Below are 16,821 nucleotides of genomic sequence, written 5' to 3'. Positions count from 1 at the left end.
TCAATCTTAATTATATACAACTTGTATACACGCGACTGTGATTGATGAACCATGTATGACTTCTAATGTCAACTTCTGAACGGAGACTGCCCAAGACTACGAGTAATCACATCATCATACGAACAAATGTAGAACCCAGTACGACTCCTGTAACTAGATTTCCCTACAGTCTCACACCGACGGAGATACAAGAACTATCCGGATAGCTTAACGACTACTCAACAATGGAATGAGAAGACCAAGCTCCTCACCTTTGAGAGCTCCGGTCTTATTCTTCGAGAAGATAGACTTTAGTGGGCGCGATCACACCAACACTAATGCACCGGATCCCATCAGAACCCTGCAGTTAAGCGTGCTTGGGCGAGAGTAGTACTAGGATGGGTGACCCCTTGGGAAGTCCTCGTGTTGCAGACCCCGACCAAACTCCAGTAGAAATGATTACCTTCTGCCTTGCATAGATGAATTGGTTGACCAACCGCAAGGAACGGAGTACCTTTCAGAAAGGGGACTTAAGATCCGAATATCACCAGTTACAAATTTCAGTAAAGGATGTCCCGAGGAGAATCTTCCAAACTCAATGCGGACGCTACAAGTCCGTAGTGATATCCCTCAGATAGGACCAATACGCCCGTAGTATTCATGAACTTAATGAATAGGGTACCCCATTCTTACTTGGATCAGTTCGTTATTGTCCTTGTAAATGACTTACTTATTTACTCTCGTATTAAGAAGGAAATCATAAAGAACATCTACAATAAACCATGGAAACATTACGATCAGAAAAGCTCTATGCGAAGATTCTCTAAATACGAGTTTTGGAATTGAAGCGTCGAATTCCTAAGACACACTATTGGTAATGTGGGAATTCTTGAGGACCCTTCCGAAAAATAAATACCGTTGAGAAATTGTCAGCATCGAAGATACTACTTACCATTCCAAGTACAAAGAATCACACAAGAGTCAGTTCATCGATGAGTCTATACTAATACATTACATGCTTACATGAATACGCTTCTATGAACATGCTTACATAAATACGATACAATACACGATAACAGAACAGACATAACAAAGTGCTATAGCATGAAACAATTTCAGGATCTAACATTGTGATAGTTATATTGGGTATACATGATCATAGTAATGTGGATGTTCGTGGCTTGCAATCATGCAGGGGTCGCGTTTGGTTCCCAAACAAAAAATCACTTGACAGGAGGCATTTTGTATGGGATCTAGCCATCACATTATGCCTTAACCCTCAATTAAGGCAAATTAGTACAAAAAGTAGTCACTTATTACAAACACTACAATACTTACACTATATATACGACAATTACAAAAGGATATAAAACTCCAGTTAATATTTTATTAATACCTTACTATGTGTCACATTCACATAATTGATGAGGTAGATTATATTTGAATAATAATAGTCGTACAGTCAGGTCTTGGTAGAAGACTACTTTGAAAATAGTCGAGTCTTGGTAGAAGACTACTTTGTTATTCTAGTAGGAAATATGGGATTTTCTAGGGTTTTCAAACATTTACAATTACTTACAAACATTTTCATACTTATACAAACTTGTCTCCAAATGTTTACAAGTCCAACCTACCCCGCGAACCCAATAACGTACACTTTACCCTCCACGTCGCGATCATGAAAACGTACCTTTCCATCAGAGCTCTTGTATCCCATTCAACGAGATCGAGATCTACAAGAACCTCTCCTTCGTGAAGGATCCATTGTGACCATAAACCGAGAGGTCAGGAGAACGAAGCCAAGTCGTTTCCCATTAGTAAAGGTTCAATGGACTGTCAACCGAGGAACCACATTCACTGGGGAGCGCGCGAATCAATCGATTAAGAAGTATCCCCACTTCTTGGCTCGATTAATCATACCTATTTCCTTACCTAAATTCTAATTTCGGGACGAAATTCCATCTAACGGGGGGATGATGTGACAACCGTCAAATTCCAGTCAAGTCAAAGTCAACTAAAGTCCACAAGTAAAACCGGTCAACTCAACTAACCCTTGTGTACTAGATCTTATGTTAGGTAAATACTTTACAACTCGCTATTCTAATAAGAAGTGATAAATTGAAAAGTACGTACATCTAGATTTCCTTAATCTAAAACTGTGGTAAGTAACGAACCAAACTGATAAAACATTATTCCTTAACCCCTTGAGGACATATGACATTCATAACAAGACTTAACGGGGTTTACGGACCTTGCATTGCGAAGCCGGACACTCACTAAAGTCACACACGAAACCTCTCTCAATCGTTTTCACTCTATGTCTCTCTATTTCAAATCTCTCCTAAATCTCTCTCAAAAGTTCCCGTAACTTTTCATAGTCTTTCGGGCCATCCCGACTCTTAACCAGGTCAAAAACGGCTTAAAACGGGGTAAAAACGCAAAAATCAGCCTCAAGGAACCAAAACTCCTCTTAGAGGCCGAAACCGAAACTAAGAGGCCGAAACCGAGACGTGGAAACCGAAACCAAGAAGGAACCGCAACCGAGACCTGGAGCCGAGACCTCCCACGAGCCGAAACCACCTGAACCGAGCCTTGCTTTCGGCTCCCTTTCCCGCTTGCGAAAGCCTTCAGCCGAACCCGCCAAGAACCGAGACCGAGCCTCAGTCTTCCTTCTGCCTTCACACTCTCGGTTCCCCCTCTTCCGACCGAGCCTCACCTCTTCTTTTCTTTTCCCACTTTCGGTTCTTTTCTGCTTCCCCTCCTCTCGGTCCTTCTCTTCTACTCTCGGTTCCAACGACCAAAGACCAAACCTCCGGCCAGACTTCGGATTTTTGACATTTTTCACCCATTTTCAATATTTTTAACATTTTAAGCCTGTTTTTCGTGATTTTAACGCGGGATTTTCACCCAAACTCGTATTTTAACATAATAAACCCTAAATATTCATAATTTAATCATGTTTTCATGAAAATCTATATTTAAAGAATAAATTTTAGTGGGTAAAGTACAAGGAGGTTGAGTGTTGACTTTGCTTTACCTTATGACACAAGCAACCACCCCCACACCCACTCTATGACCAGCCATACCTCCCCACCTTACCTAAGTCAATTCAATGTCCTTTCCACTCATTTACCAGCCATTCCCACATTCTAAGAGATGGAACATCCATCCTCTCTCCTCACATTTTCTCTCATTTACTCTCATTCTTCCATCAAGAACAAACTTCATTTTCTCTCATTTTCTCTCTCTAAAATTCGAGATTCAAGGCTATACTCCAAGATTTTCTTCTACTTTTGGTAACTATTAACATCCTCCATATGATTATTTCACTTCCTTCTACTCAAATCATAGATATCTTACACAAACTCCATCCTATTGGTGTTAGATCTTCGAATCTTCAAGCAATCTCCCAAAGTGTTCTTGAGTTGAAAATTTCTTTTCTCCATCATCCATCTACTGAAATCACATAAGGTGAGTTCATAACCTTGTGTTTTCATGTTTTCTTAAGTTTTAACGTGGGGAATACAAGTTAAAACACCAAGAACATAAGTAAACTTTGCTAATAGCTTTCATCAGAAAATTTGGACTCCATTCACGGACTGTTTTGGACAACTTAAACATTTTAGTTTTAAAAACTGTATTAGGTACAAATAGTTCAGTTTCTTAGCTTTAAAATGAATACTTTCACATCTCCATACGATTTTTCTACAATTTATGGTGATTTTTACAAAACTGCCTAGCATTTCAAACATCAATCCGGACTAGTATGTGACTATGGACGTTTTCACACAAGTTTGAGATCATTAAAATTCATAATAAAAATTTGGAACAAACTAGACTCATTTCCCAAACTCTCAGAATTTACAGATTCTGATTTGGACCTTTGATGATTTTTCTATACATTTTCTAAGAACAGTCAAAGAAAATGCTTACAACAGAAAAATGATTTAAATTTCATTTCACCTTGTAACATGTTGAGCAAGGTGTATATCCTTATGAATATATGTTTTTGCAAATAGATGATATTTTATCTTAGAATATAGTCATACATCAGAAAACAAATGTATTTTTACCTTAAAAAGTATGGTAATTAATTAGTTGTTATATTGCATGTTGCTTCACTTTAGCAAAAGTATATATACATATCAGTAAACAAGAGGGCTTCTACCTTCACAAATACAGTAGTTAACCATAATAAACAAAGTTATAACTATTACATTTAAATGTTTTGATAAACTATAATAGGTATGGTTTATGTTTCCATTAACACAACAAACACATTTCGGAAGGTTTTATTCATACTTGAAAAAGGTTTTACACTCACGCACACTACACGTAAACTTGTTAACCTAAATTGTGAGATATTCTCTTCCCGTACGTCCGAGTGCGGGATCTAAATTCTTGGTAGTTATAACCAGAGTCTCTTGTAGGGAGAACGTGATAGTTGTATATAGATCTATATTGGGTTTGACACCCCACACCTTACTGTTAGCTACAGTAGGACCTGCAGGTCTACGGGTGACAAATGCCATTTCAGTTTCGCGACGCCTGAGAAACGTCGTGGCAGGTTCATTCAGTCATAGTATGGTTATAACAGCTCACATAAGGAGTTAACAACACATAAAGTTTACGGGGATTTTCAGAAATCAAAAAGGGGGTTTATGTCGATTTAAAATCACTTTTTATATCAATAATTACAGATATTATTGTATACTTTCAGTCTTGGTATTTAAGACTACACACCATTCATTACGGGATCTTTCTCAAATCAGAAAGGGTTTTACGCCAATTTAAAACAACTTTTATATCTTTAAGTGTGACAAATACTTGTTCATTTTCGGTCTCGACATTTCGGACCACATAACTTTTATAAGGAAAATATTGGATTTTTCTTGGTAACACACCACACATTACAAAGAACGGTTTCCAAACTCTTTAGCTAAAAAGCTGATGAACTCACCAACCTTTGTGTTGACACTTTTTCAAACAACTTGTATTCTCAGGAATTCAGTGAAACAGGAAATCAACAGCGTTTTGAGGATGGGACGATAAATCGCCAAATAGTTCATTTTGTCATCATAATGTAATTGATTTGAATCATGTAAACATGTACTTTGGTGTAACTTTTTCAATTATATTTATGATGGTTGTATTTACTTTGAGCACTATTTTTAATTGTTGTTGTGATACTATACATGAAGTCCTCCACCCCCGAATGTTTCCGTCATCCTTGGTTTGGGGGTGTGACAAATACTCATACTTGTTATGTTTTCTGAGTTTGATTTTGATGATATAAGGATTATTAGAAAACCAAGCTAGTAGATAAGGTTATTTTACAAACTATTGAGTATAATTGCCTTAATTTAGTGTTGCCTTATGATATAGGGATTTGTTTGCTATATATTACTTGATTGTGTGATTTCCACGTGTATGCTGATTAGTTGTATATAGTCGGGATTGAATAGCCCTAGAATGATAGACTTGGCCTTACTTCTTGTTCCTTGTTTGGTTTTGAATTTAGGGTAAATTTGATTATTCGACAGTCTACCTGACCCCGTATTATGTATAACAAGCATGCACAAAAGCAACCGGTAGTGTGGGAGTAGGATAATACTAGGAAGAGTGCCTAGGAAGGTTGTTGTAGTTCGTAGGAGAGATGGTGTTATCATACCTAGGAGTGGTATAGTCCAGTAACTTAGGACCTTATGATAAATTTTGAATCGACTACGGATAGGTGCGGAAGGTAGTATGGGCCTGTACTACTGAAGCATAGGATACATATGAGATTCAGGAGCAATTTCGAGGTTACTAAGGAACCAATAGGAGTAGGGTATGGTGTATGGAGCACTGGGTTGTGATGTCTCATCTTTCCTTGGTATATTTTCAGTGTGGTGGCTAATGAAGATTCCAGATTAGGAGTTGGTGGCACTAGGAGAGCAGGTCTGAGTGTGGAGGAGATCCGTGGGATCATTGTTGCAGGAGTCACCGAGGCGATCAAGGAGGATGATCCAGAGTTGTTAGAGTTAGTCACGACCGCCATGATTGAGCTATTCGATGATCATCATGCTGCAATTTCTGAGGTTGTTTTTTCTACCATTGGCGTTCAAGGAGAGAGAGTGTTCCAGTATTGGGACTTCGACAACACGAAGCCTCCAAAGTTTGATGGGGTCTCGGGCCCGGTGGTGATGAGATGGTTGTCTGATGTGGAGGGATGTTTCATCATGTGTTCTTGTCCAAATGACTAGAAGGTCAAGTGTGCCATGAACCTTCTCAAGTTTAGGGCAAGGGATTGGTGACTCGTTCTTACACTCCTGAGAAGAGGGCCGTGGTGACTTGGGAGCAGTTCTCGAAGATGTTCCGTTCTGTAGCGTTATCAGCACTATAACACTCCTTTGGTGCACATGCAACCCTAAATTCTTTGGATCTATGTTTTCTCTAATTATACATGTATTTTCAATTTTTCCAAAGCATTTTTCTAACTAGAATACATTCGAATAATTAAATGATACAGCTAGTTAGGTGACATACCTTTATGAGGGACTAGTAGTTCTTGGCCTTTGAAGCTTGAGCACCCCAAGTGTGATGCCTCTAATGTTTCACAAACACCAATATGCAAAAGGAGGATTTAAGAGAATAAGTTACTTAGCTCAAAAAGAAGGTGCAACTATTTTTTGGTTCATGGGGGTTCTATTTATAATGCTAGGGTTACATCTTTGCAAACCCTAATGAGCTTTCACATTCTTATGCTCCATGGGTTTAACCTCCATGGACTATTCATGGATTTTTTTCATTAGTTTAGCCCATCTATGTAATCATGGATCATTGGTCCACACTATAAGAAACATTGATTTACATAATCAATCCCCATATATTAATTTGTCTATTTTGTACACAAAATTAATTCCAAATTAATTGTTGATCAACAATAAGTAAATAATATGATTTCATATTAATATATTATACTTGTAATATATTAATAAATCATAAATAACCTTATTCTCAAAAGTCCATCCTATCAAATTGCAATGGTGAAGGCAACCTAAAAGGACCATGCTACAATCGGGTCAAGTACATCCCAGTAATAGTTATGGGCTTGTACACCAAATCCAACAGTCTCCCACTTGGATAAGTGTAATAACTATTACTACTAATACACCTTCAGGATCCGACTTAACAATCGTAAGCTTTTAAAAACCGTAGTCAAACTCTGACCTAGTTAGTGACTCGTCCTTTAGATAAGTGGTCATATATTCCTCTATTCTCAAGATATCTATGTGGATAAATGCATGGAACATAGTCATACTTATGGATCTGTATTTTGTTTCTCGATTTCTGATTCATTTGACATTGAACATAACTGAACACATTAATTTAGTTCTGACCAGGCCCAGCACATAGTCAAACAGAATCATCGAGGGGCCCAAGATATCACTTTTATGATGGGTTTTAGCCATAAGAACTTTCCTATGTGCGCATGCAAAACCCTAATGCTTGGATCTAGGCTTTCTAATTAAACATGCTTTGAATCCAAGACTTCTAATAGCTAATTAGGTTAAATAACAACATTAAAATAGATCTAGAATCATACCTTTGGATTCCTTGTTGATCTTGTTGTCTTGGAGCTTCTAGAGTCACAAATATCACTCCTCTAATGGCTTACAAACACCAATAGCAAGCAAGATGATTTAGGAGAGAGGGGAGGGGAGGAATTCGGCCAGAGTATCTCTACTTTAGATGGTGTGTCGAATTCCCTCACCCCTAGGGTCTATTTATACTTGTAGACTCCTTAAGGGTTACAACCTAAACCCTAATTGGATAATCTTCTCTTAAGGCTATCCAAATCCATTCCATAGATAAACCTTTAGATGATTTTAGCTATCCTATATCTCATAGAATTCGTCCAAAGCATATCCCAATGGATTTATAGTCTAAAGTTTAACTATCAACCAATTGATAGTTTATACCCCTTTATTTAATTAATCTCTTTAAGTCACCAAATTAATTCCAATTAATTTATGACTTATATTAATCAAATAACCATATATTATTCCTTATAATATTTACTCTCTCTTAACAAATCATCCATCAAGTTGCTATGGTGAAGGCAACCCAAAAGGACCATGCACAACCGGATCAAATACTTGCCTAATATAGTTGCAGCCTTAGACACTATTCCAACAGTCTCCCACTTGGATAAGTCTAGTAACTATACAAGTACAATTCGGTTTGCAATCGTAGCTCTCAAAGACGCTGTCAACTCTGATCTAATTAATCTTGTCCTTTAGATAAGGGATCGTATAGTCCTCTGTTAGATATCATGCTGACAATCCTATGGAATGGTTAGTCAAGCATTTAGGTTTCTCGATCTCTGATTTATTTGACATAGAACTTAATCAAACACATCAATTCAGTTCTGATCGGGCCCGGCACATAAGTCAAATCAAATCATCGAGCGGCCGAGATATCGCTTTTACCTTCTTAGATAAAAGTTACAGATAAACTTCGACTTATATGCATTTACTTATTCATTAACCAACTATACACAACAATGCGTTTTATAACACCGAGTTACTGATGCGTTTTCGCATTATCAATGTACAATCAATTAACAAATAATAAACCATATATCTAGGTTTTAAGACTATATGATATTATCGTCTTGCGATCACCTTTTATATCGTATTCCATAAGGTGATTCCAGCAAGCGCGGGTTTATTCCAATGCTCAAAACTAGTTCATAAGCACTCATGAACGTTGCAGCAACCCTTGCTATGTCTAACACCATTTAGACATTCTACACACCAATTCATGACAATCTTCATTCATATCTACTCCCAACATATGAACGATTGTGGACCATTTGAATAATTCGATTATTCCTAATAAACTCAATTATTCTGGAAGTCAAAACATGCAAAGTGAAACAATAGTTAAACAATTAACATGTGACAGTAACTTTACTCATAAATAAAACTCCTTTATTTAATCATCAAATGTTAATTACATTTATCTATTATACGTTTCTAACACTATCTAATCTATACTAATATCATCCTTCAGCCCAATACTCCTAGCATGCTGCAAGTGCTTAACCCTACTCAGTCCCTTCGTAAGCGGATCTGCTGGGTTATCTTCTGATGATATCCTCTTCACTACGAGTTGTCCTTCTTCTACACGATGTCTAATGAAGTGATATTTTATGTTGATATGTCGAGATCTACCATGATCCCTCGGTTCCTTGGTCAAGGCAACTGCACCTTCGTTATCACAGAAAATCTCCATGGGCTCCTTTATGGCCGACACAACTCCAAGATCACCAATGAAGTTCTTTAGCCATATTGCCTCCTTCGACGCTTCGCTCGCTGCAATGTACTCTGATTCGCACATTGAATCAGCTACGGTTTCCTGCTTGGAACTTTTCCATGTCACTGCTCCTCCATTTAGGGTAAAGACCCAGCCCGACTGCGAATGGTAGTTGTCCCTGTCGGTCTGAAAGCTGGCGTCACTATACCCTCGCACCTTCAAGTCATCACTCCCTCCAAGGACTAAGAACCATTCTTTCATCCTCCGAAGGTACTTAAGGATGTTCTTCACCGCAATCCAATGTGCTTTGCCAGGGTTCCCTTGGTATCTGCTAACCATGCTCAAAGAGAAGGCTACAGCAGGGCGAGTACAAGTCATTGCGTACATGATTGAGCCAACTGCGGAAGCGTATGGTACTCGGCTCATTTCTGCTATCTCAGCTTCGGTACTCGGACTTTGAGTCTTACTCAACTTGGCATTTCCTTGTATCGGTAATTCTCCCTTCTTTGAGTTTTCCATACTAAAACGTTTTAGTACCTTTTCTAAGTAAGTATTCTGACTAAGTCCAATTAGTCTCTTACTTCTTTCTCTTACTATCCTTATTCCCAAAATGTAAGAAGCCTCTCCGAGGTCCTTCATAGCGAAACACTTCCCGAGCTAGGACTTGACTTCCTGCAAAGTCGGGATGTTGTTTCCTATGAGTAATATGTCATCAACATATAGAACGAGAAAGCTTACTATACTCCCACTGGCTTTGACATATACACAAGATTCATCTTTGCTTCGTACAAATCCAAACTCTTTGACTTTCTCATCGAAGCAAAGATTCCATTTGCGAGACGCTTGCTTAAGTCCATAAATGGACTTCTCAAGCTTACACACTCTATTCGGATGCTTCGGATCCACAAACCCCTCTGGCTGAGCCATGTAAACATCCTCAACCAACTTTCCGTTAAGGAAAGCGGTCTTGACATCCATTTGCCAAATCTCATAATCATGAAATGCGGCAATTGCTAGCATCACTCTAATAGATTTAATCTTCGCAACTGGTGAGAAGGTCTCATCATAGTCAACTCCGGGAGTTTGAGTAAAGCCCTTCGCGACCAATCGCGCCTTATATGTGTGTACGTTCCCATCCACGTCGGTCTTCTTTTTGAAGATCCATTTGCACCCAACGGTCTTACGTTCGGGCACATAATCAACCAAATTCCAAACTTGGTTATCGTACATGAATTGGATCTTGCTATCCATTGCCTCTTTCCATTTCGCAGACTCCGGGCCTGCCATGGCTTCCTTATAGCTATTAGGTTCATCAAGATTTACTAGTGTACCATCACTAATATACGTGTCCCCTTCGGTAGTAATATGAAAACCATAAAACTGGGGATGAACTCTAACTCTATCGGAACGTCTAAGAGGTAAGGATTCGTCAATTGGTTCAACCGGAGTTTCCTCCTCGGGTTGAATGCCAGTGGTAGAGGTTCCTTCATCTATCGATTCTTGAATCTCTTCAAGTTCGATTTGCCTCCGACTGTCTCCTTGGCTTATGAGTTCTCGCTCTCGGAAAACTCCTCTCCTCACAACAAAGACAACATTGTCTTTCGGTCTATAGAAGAGATATCCAAAGGACGTTTGCGGGTAGCCGATGAAAATACATCGCTCACTTCGAGGTTCAAGCTTGTCGTGAGTATCTCGTCTTACGAAAACCTCGCAACCCCAAACCTTGATATGTACCAACGAGGGAGCTTTCCCTGTCTACATCTCGTGAGGTGTTTTGTCAACCTTCTTAGTAGGGACTCGGTTAAGGATATGGGCGGTAGTCTCTAAGGCATACCCCCAAAAGAAGATAGGTAGTGAAGCATGACTCATCATAGAGCGAACCATATCCAATAAGGTTCGATTACGCCTTTCTGCCACACCATTCAACTGCGGTGTCCTAGGAGGCGTCAATTGCGAAACTATTCCACACTCCTTGAGATAAATCGTGGAATTCAAGACTTAGGTACTCTCCTCCTCGATCGGATCGAAGCATCTTGATTTTCCTGCCCAACTGATTCTCCATTTCATTCTTGAACTCTTTGAACTTTTCAAAGGTGTCTGACTTTTGCTTGATTAAGTAGATATACCCATATCTACTATAGTCATCGGTAAAAGTCACATAGAAGCGGTTCCCATCCTTCGTGGTTGATCTAAAGGGTCCACATACATCGGTATGTATTAGGTCCAATAGCCCCTCACCCCTTTCACAAGTACTCGTGAAGGGTGACTTAGTCATCTTTCCAAGTAAACAAGACTCGCATGTGTCATCTTCCCTAAGGTCGAATGACTCCAACACTCCATCCTTTTGGAGTTGTGCTATGCATTTCTTGTTGACATGTCCAAGACGACAATGCCACAAGGATGCTTTATCCATACTAGTGGAAGAATCAATATTCAAAACATCATTTCCTAAGTTATCAACAATCATAACAGTTTCATATATTCCATTACATGGTATAGTTTCAAAGTAAAAGACACCATTTAGATAAGCCAAAATAGAACCATTCTCATTATTAAAAGAAAATCTAAATCCTTGTCTATATAAACCATGAAATGAAATGATGTTTCTAGCCATTTCTGGCGAATAGCAACAATTGTTCAAATCTAAAACCAAACTATTCCTAAGCACTAAAGAATAAACTCCAATCTTGGTCACATGCGACGATCTTCTGTTCCCCATGATTAGATTGATCCTTCCTTGCTCTACATCCCTACTTCTTCTTAGTCCCTGCACATTAGAACAAATGTGATAACCACAACCGGTATCAAGAACCCAAGAAATAGCATGAGTAGAATCGTTAGATTTGATTGTGTATATACCTGCGAAAGATGGCTTGATCTTTCCTTCTTTGATTGCTTGCAGGTAATCCGGGCAGCTTCTCTTCCAATGTCCTATCTTGTGGCAGTGGTGGCACTCTGCCTCCTTTGGGTTGGAGCATGGCTTAGAGGGATCAACTTTGGTCCCACTAGAAGAGGCACCATCTCGGGCTTTCACCTTGCGATAGTTATTCGATGAAGCTTTCCTCTTATTTCCCTTCCCTTGACCAATAGCCAAGACAGGAGCAGCGGACGGATTGGGAGTAGGTGCAACAGACTTGTCCTTGAAGTTGCTCTCAGCGACCCTCAAGAGACCTTGGAGTTTGCTTAGGGTGACCTCTTCTTTGTTAATGTGGTAGGTCATCCTAAATTGGTTGTACATCGGAGGCAAAGAGTGAAGCACCATATCGATCGCCAAGTCTTCACCGAAGTCAACATTTAACTTGCGAAGGCGGTCGACATACCTTTGCATCTTTTGCAGGTGCACGGTAAGAGATTCTCCATGACCCATCTTAGCGGAGATCATGTTAGTGAAAATCTCATAACGCTCTTGTCTCGCGTTTTGGTGGTATCTCTCCAACAAGTCTTGATGCATCTCGTATGGATACATGTCCTCGTAGGACTTTTGGAATTCGGAGTTCATGGTGGCGATCATGATGCAATGTACCTTCGTTGCATCTCGCTCATGAGTTTCAAAGGCGGTGATTTCTTCGGGAGTAGCAACTTCGGGGTTGATTTTCTCGAGCTTCTCATCGAGGACATACTCTTTATCCTCATAGCGAGCAATGGTGCGAATGTATCTTATCCATTCGCTAAAGTTCGTTCCATCGAAGGTGACCTTTTGGCAAAGGCTCATCAACGTGAAAGAACTAGCAGCAGCGTTGTTTGCGTTCGACATCTTCAATTAGAAAAAGTACAAAGATAGATTAGAATAACAATCCCTAATTATCACCCAATAAGAAAATTAGGGCTAGGATCCAACAATAACATTTACATACTAGAAAAGGGATGCCGTAATCTATCATGCAAATAAATTGAAGGTAAGTGAATGACGATTCACTAATTCTCCATTACAAAACTTAAACTATTAGTCCTAAGTGTTTTTTAGAATTCCTAGGTTCGGATGAGATTCATTGAACTATTCAATGGCATGTTTAAATCTCGATATGCCCCTCTTGTTTGTGACTGGGATGCTGAGGATCACAAAGCGGGTGTGAATTACCATGCAAATTCACATGGTGCCTTCATTGTAACGATCACCTATTCGATGTGCCGGTAAACCACACACGCTCCATCGAACTATGATAAACAATGAATCACCTTTGCCACCTTCGCTTAGAACCAATTAGTGTGCCGGTAAACCACACACGCTCCACTAACTTCTTAGCAAGGTGCAAAGTGTAATTTCATGGGATTGCATCAATTCACTTTTCCTAAAGTAACTAAGATTGGGAAATTTTTAAAATGTGTAGTTACTTTGTATTTCTTATTATACTTTTAATGAGAGGATGAGGTTGCCCTATCCTACCCGTTCGGCTAACGATCCTCCACCAATCAAGCAAGCGGTGGGTGTGAGTGTACACCCATTAAGCGCCATTTTATAGGCCGCAACCTTATACCCACCTTATAGATCGGCTTCGTGAATGAGGCCTACTAACGGTAAGACTAGCATTTAGTTATACATATATATATTATTCTAGTAATATCATATTAGTATAGGGTTGTATTTTAAAACTTTTTAAAATCTACGGTTTGAAATTTAAGTTGTCTAAATTAAAACTTTTAATCACAAATATAAATTTCAAAACTTTAGGGTAGGTTTTAAACATTTAAAACATGGAGGATCAAATAACAAATAATTCAAATTAACAATTAATATCCTAATTATCTTTATTTGATTTATCCAAGATTTCTTTTAAGATAATTATCAAAATAATTAATCATTTATCACATAAGGAAATTAAATATTTTATTAGATGATAAATATCTTTAATTAGATCAAGATAATAGTCATATATATATCAAAAAATCGGATTAGGGTTGATCTAATATGATTAAGGTAAGTTTCCATAAGATAAACATGAAAAATCCCGGTTTTGCCTAATCCAGACGCCCGGACTCGCCGAGTACAGGCCTACTCGCCGAGTCCACTTTGGAACTCGCCGAGTACATGACTCATAAACCCAAAATCGAATTTTGCAGGTTTGTTTCAGTTAATTAAGCAACAATTTAAAGAAAACCAAGCTAGGCTCTGATACCACTGATGGGTTTTAGCCATAAGAACTTTCCTATGTGCGCATGCAAAACCCTAATGCTTGGATCTAGGCTTTCTAATTAAACATGCTTTGAATCCAAGACTTCTAATAGCTAATTAGGTTAAATAACAACATTGAAATAGATCTAGAATCATACCTTTGGATTCCTTATTGATCTTGTTGTATTGGAGCTTCTAGAGTCACAAATGTCACTCCTCTAATGGCTTACAAACACCAATAGAAAGCAAGATGATTTAGGAGAGAGGAGAGGGGAGGAATTCGGCCAGAGTATCTCTACTTTAGATGGTGTGTCGAATTCCCTCACCCCTAGGGTCTATTTATACTTGTAGACTCCTTAAGGGTTACAACCTAAACCCTAATTGGATAATCTTCTCTTAAGGCTATCCAAATCCATTCCATAGATAAACCTTTGGACGATTTTAGCTATCCTATATCTCATAGAATTCGTCCAAAGCATATCCCAATGGATTTATAGTCTAAAGTTTAACTATCAAACAATTGACAGTTTATACCCCTTTATTTAATTAATCTCTTTAAGTCACCAAATTAATTCCAATTAATTTATGACTTATATTAATCAAATAACCATATATTATTCCTTATAATATTTACTCTCTCTTAACAAATCATCCATCAAGTTGCTATGGTGAAGGCAACCCAAAAGGACCATGCACAACCGGATCAAATACTTGCCTAATATAGTTGCAGCCTTAGACACTATTCCAACAGAATCATACTTCGTTCCAAAATCAAATCATAGAGTCATCCTCCAAGATTGTATATTGAGTGACATATCAGCAAATGTAGAGTAAAATGTTTTCTACTCTTATACATTTGAAATTGGTAGGTTGTAATGTTTTGGATAAAACAAAGATCAACTAAGACCGCAACTATATTAGGCAATTATTTGATCCGGTTGTGCATGGTCCTTTTGGGTTGCCTTTACCATAGCAACTTGATGGATGATTTGTTAAGAGAGAGTAAATATTATAAGGAATAATATATGGTTATTTGATTAATATAAGTCATAAATTAATTGGAATTAATTTGGTGACTTAAAGAGATTAATTAAATAAAGGGGTATAAACTGTCAATTGTTTGATAGTTAAACTTTAGACTATAAATCCTTTGGGATATGCTTTGGACGAATTCTATGAGATATAGGATAGCTAAAATCGTCCAAAGGTTTATCTATGGAATGGATTTGGATAGCCTTAAGAGAAGATTATCCAATTAGGGTTTAGGTTGTAACCCTTAAGGAGTCTACTAGTATAAATAGACCCTAGGGGTGAGGGAATTCGACACACCATCTAAAGTAGAGATACTCTGGCTGAATTCCTCCCCTCTCCTCTCTCCTAAATCATCTTGCTTGCTATTGGTGTTTGTAAGCCATTAGAGGAGTGACATTTGTGATTCTAGAAGCTCCAAGACAACAAGATCAACAAGGAATCCAAAGGTATGATTCTAGATCTATTTCAATGTTGTTATTTAACCTAATTAGCTATTAGAAGTCTTGGATTCAAAGCATGTTTAATTAGAAAGCCTAGATCCAAGCATTAGGGTTTTGCATGCGCACATAGGAAAGTTCTTATGGCTAAAACCCATCAGATTCATCTTAATTGGTTTAACCATTTCAACAATTCCTGATTCATCTTCTTAGCCAGACAAATGCACTAAGGTCTCCTTAGAGGATCAAATTTTGATATGGTTTTCATAATCATTAAGATGATCATAAAGCACAATACTAAACTACTCTCCTGTATTTTCAGATTCAAGAAACTTTTATCTTTCTGCCGACTTTGATTCTTCTTATTCTTTCTGCTATACATTGAGACTTTTCAATGACTCAGAATCATATTTAATCTTCTAAGCATAACCATATTTACTAAGTTTAGTAAACCATAATGAATAATCTTATCATTCTTTGTGGTGGACTTGACCAGCGTACAACCAAGTGTACCTGATCCCCTAGTCCTTCACTTAACTCACCTCTGTATGTGAATATGTGTAACACCCTAAATCTAGTATGTCTTGAAACGCTCAAGAATTTCATTTTAGCATGATTGGTCCTTTAAGTACACTGGGCGTACTTAAGTGTACGCTTAGCATACTATGCATGAATGGTCGTGGAGGAACTAGAGGTACGCTAGGCGTACCAAGCCGTACACTGGGCGTATGTGCCAGGGGTCCAAAACCCTAATTTTCGGACATGAGACTTTTTTAAGAGACCTTAAGTCCCTTGGACTTAACCCTAAAGAGCATCCACTACCTTATAACGTCCATACATTCCAGAGAAACTTGTGAGACCATTTTGAGCTTTGAAAAGTGCATTTGTGACTCTTTTAGTGTTCATTCCAAGAAGAAGAGGTGGTTAAATAAGCTTGTGGAACGAGTTGGTGCTTCAAGA

At 38.3% G+C, this 16,821-nt stretch overlaps 1 non-coding gene across 1 annotated transcript; it reads left to right on the top strand.

Annotated features, from left to right (window-relative positions):
* Window positions 1–295: 295 nt before the first annotated feature.
* On the top strand, window positions 296–414 carry LOC145044572 (5S ribosomal RNA). Its single transcript, XR_013681521.1, has one exon. It is a non-coding gene; the product is annotated as a 5S ribosomal RNA (ribosomal RNA).
* Window positions 415–16,821: the final 16,407 nt, after the last annotated feature.

The sequence above is a fragment of the Lactuca saligna genome, chromosome 4, assembly GCF_052625555.1.
Source record: "Lactuca saligna cultivar CGN05327 chromosome 4, ASM5262555v1, whole genome shotgun sequence".
NCBI lineage: Eukaryota > Viridiplantae > Streptophyta > Magnoliopsida > Asterales > Asteraceae > Lactuca > Lactuca saligna.
This window is presented reverse-complemented; position numbering and strand designations above follow the sequence as displayed.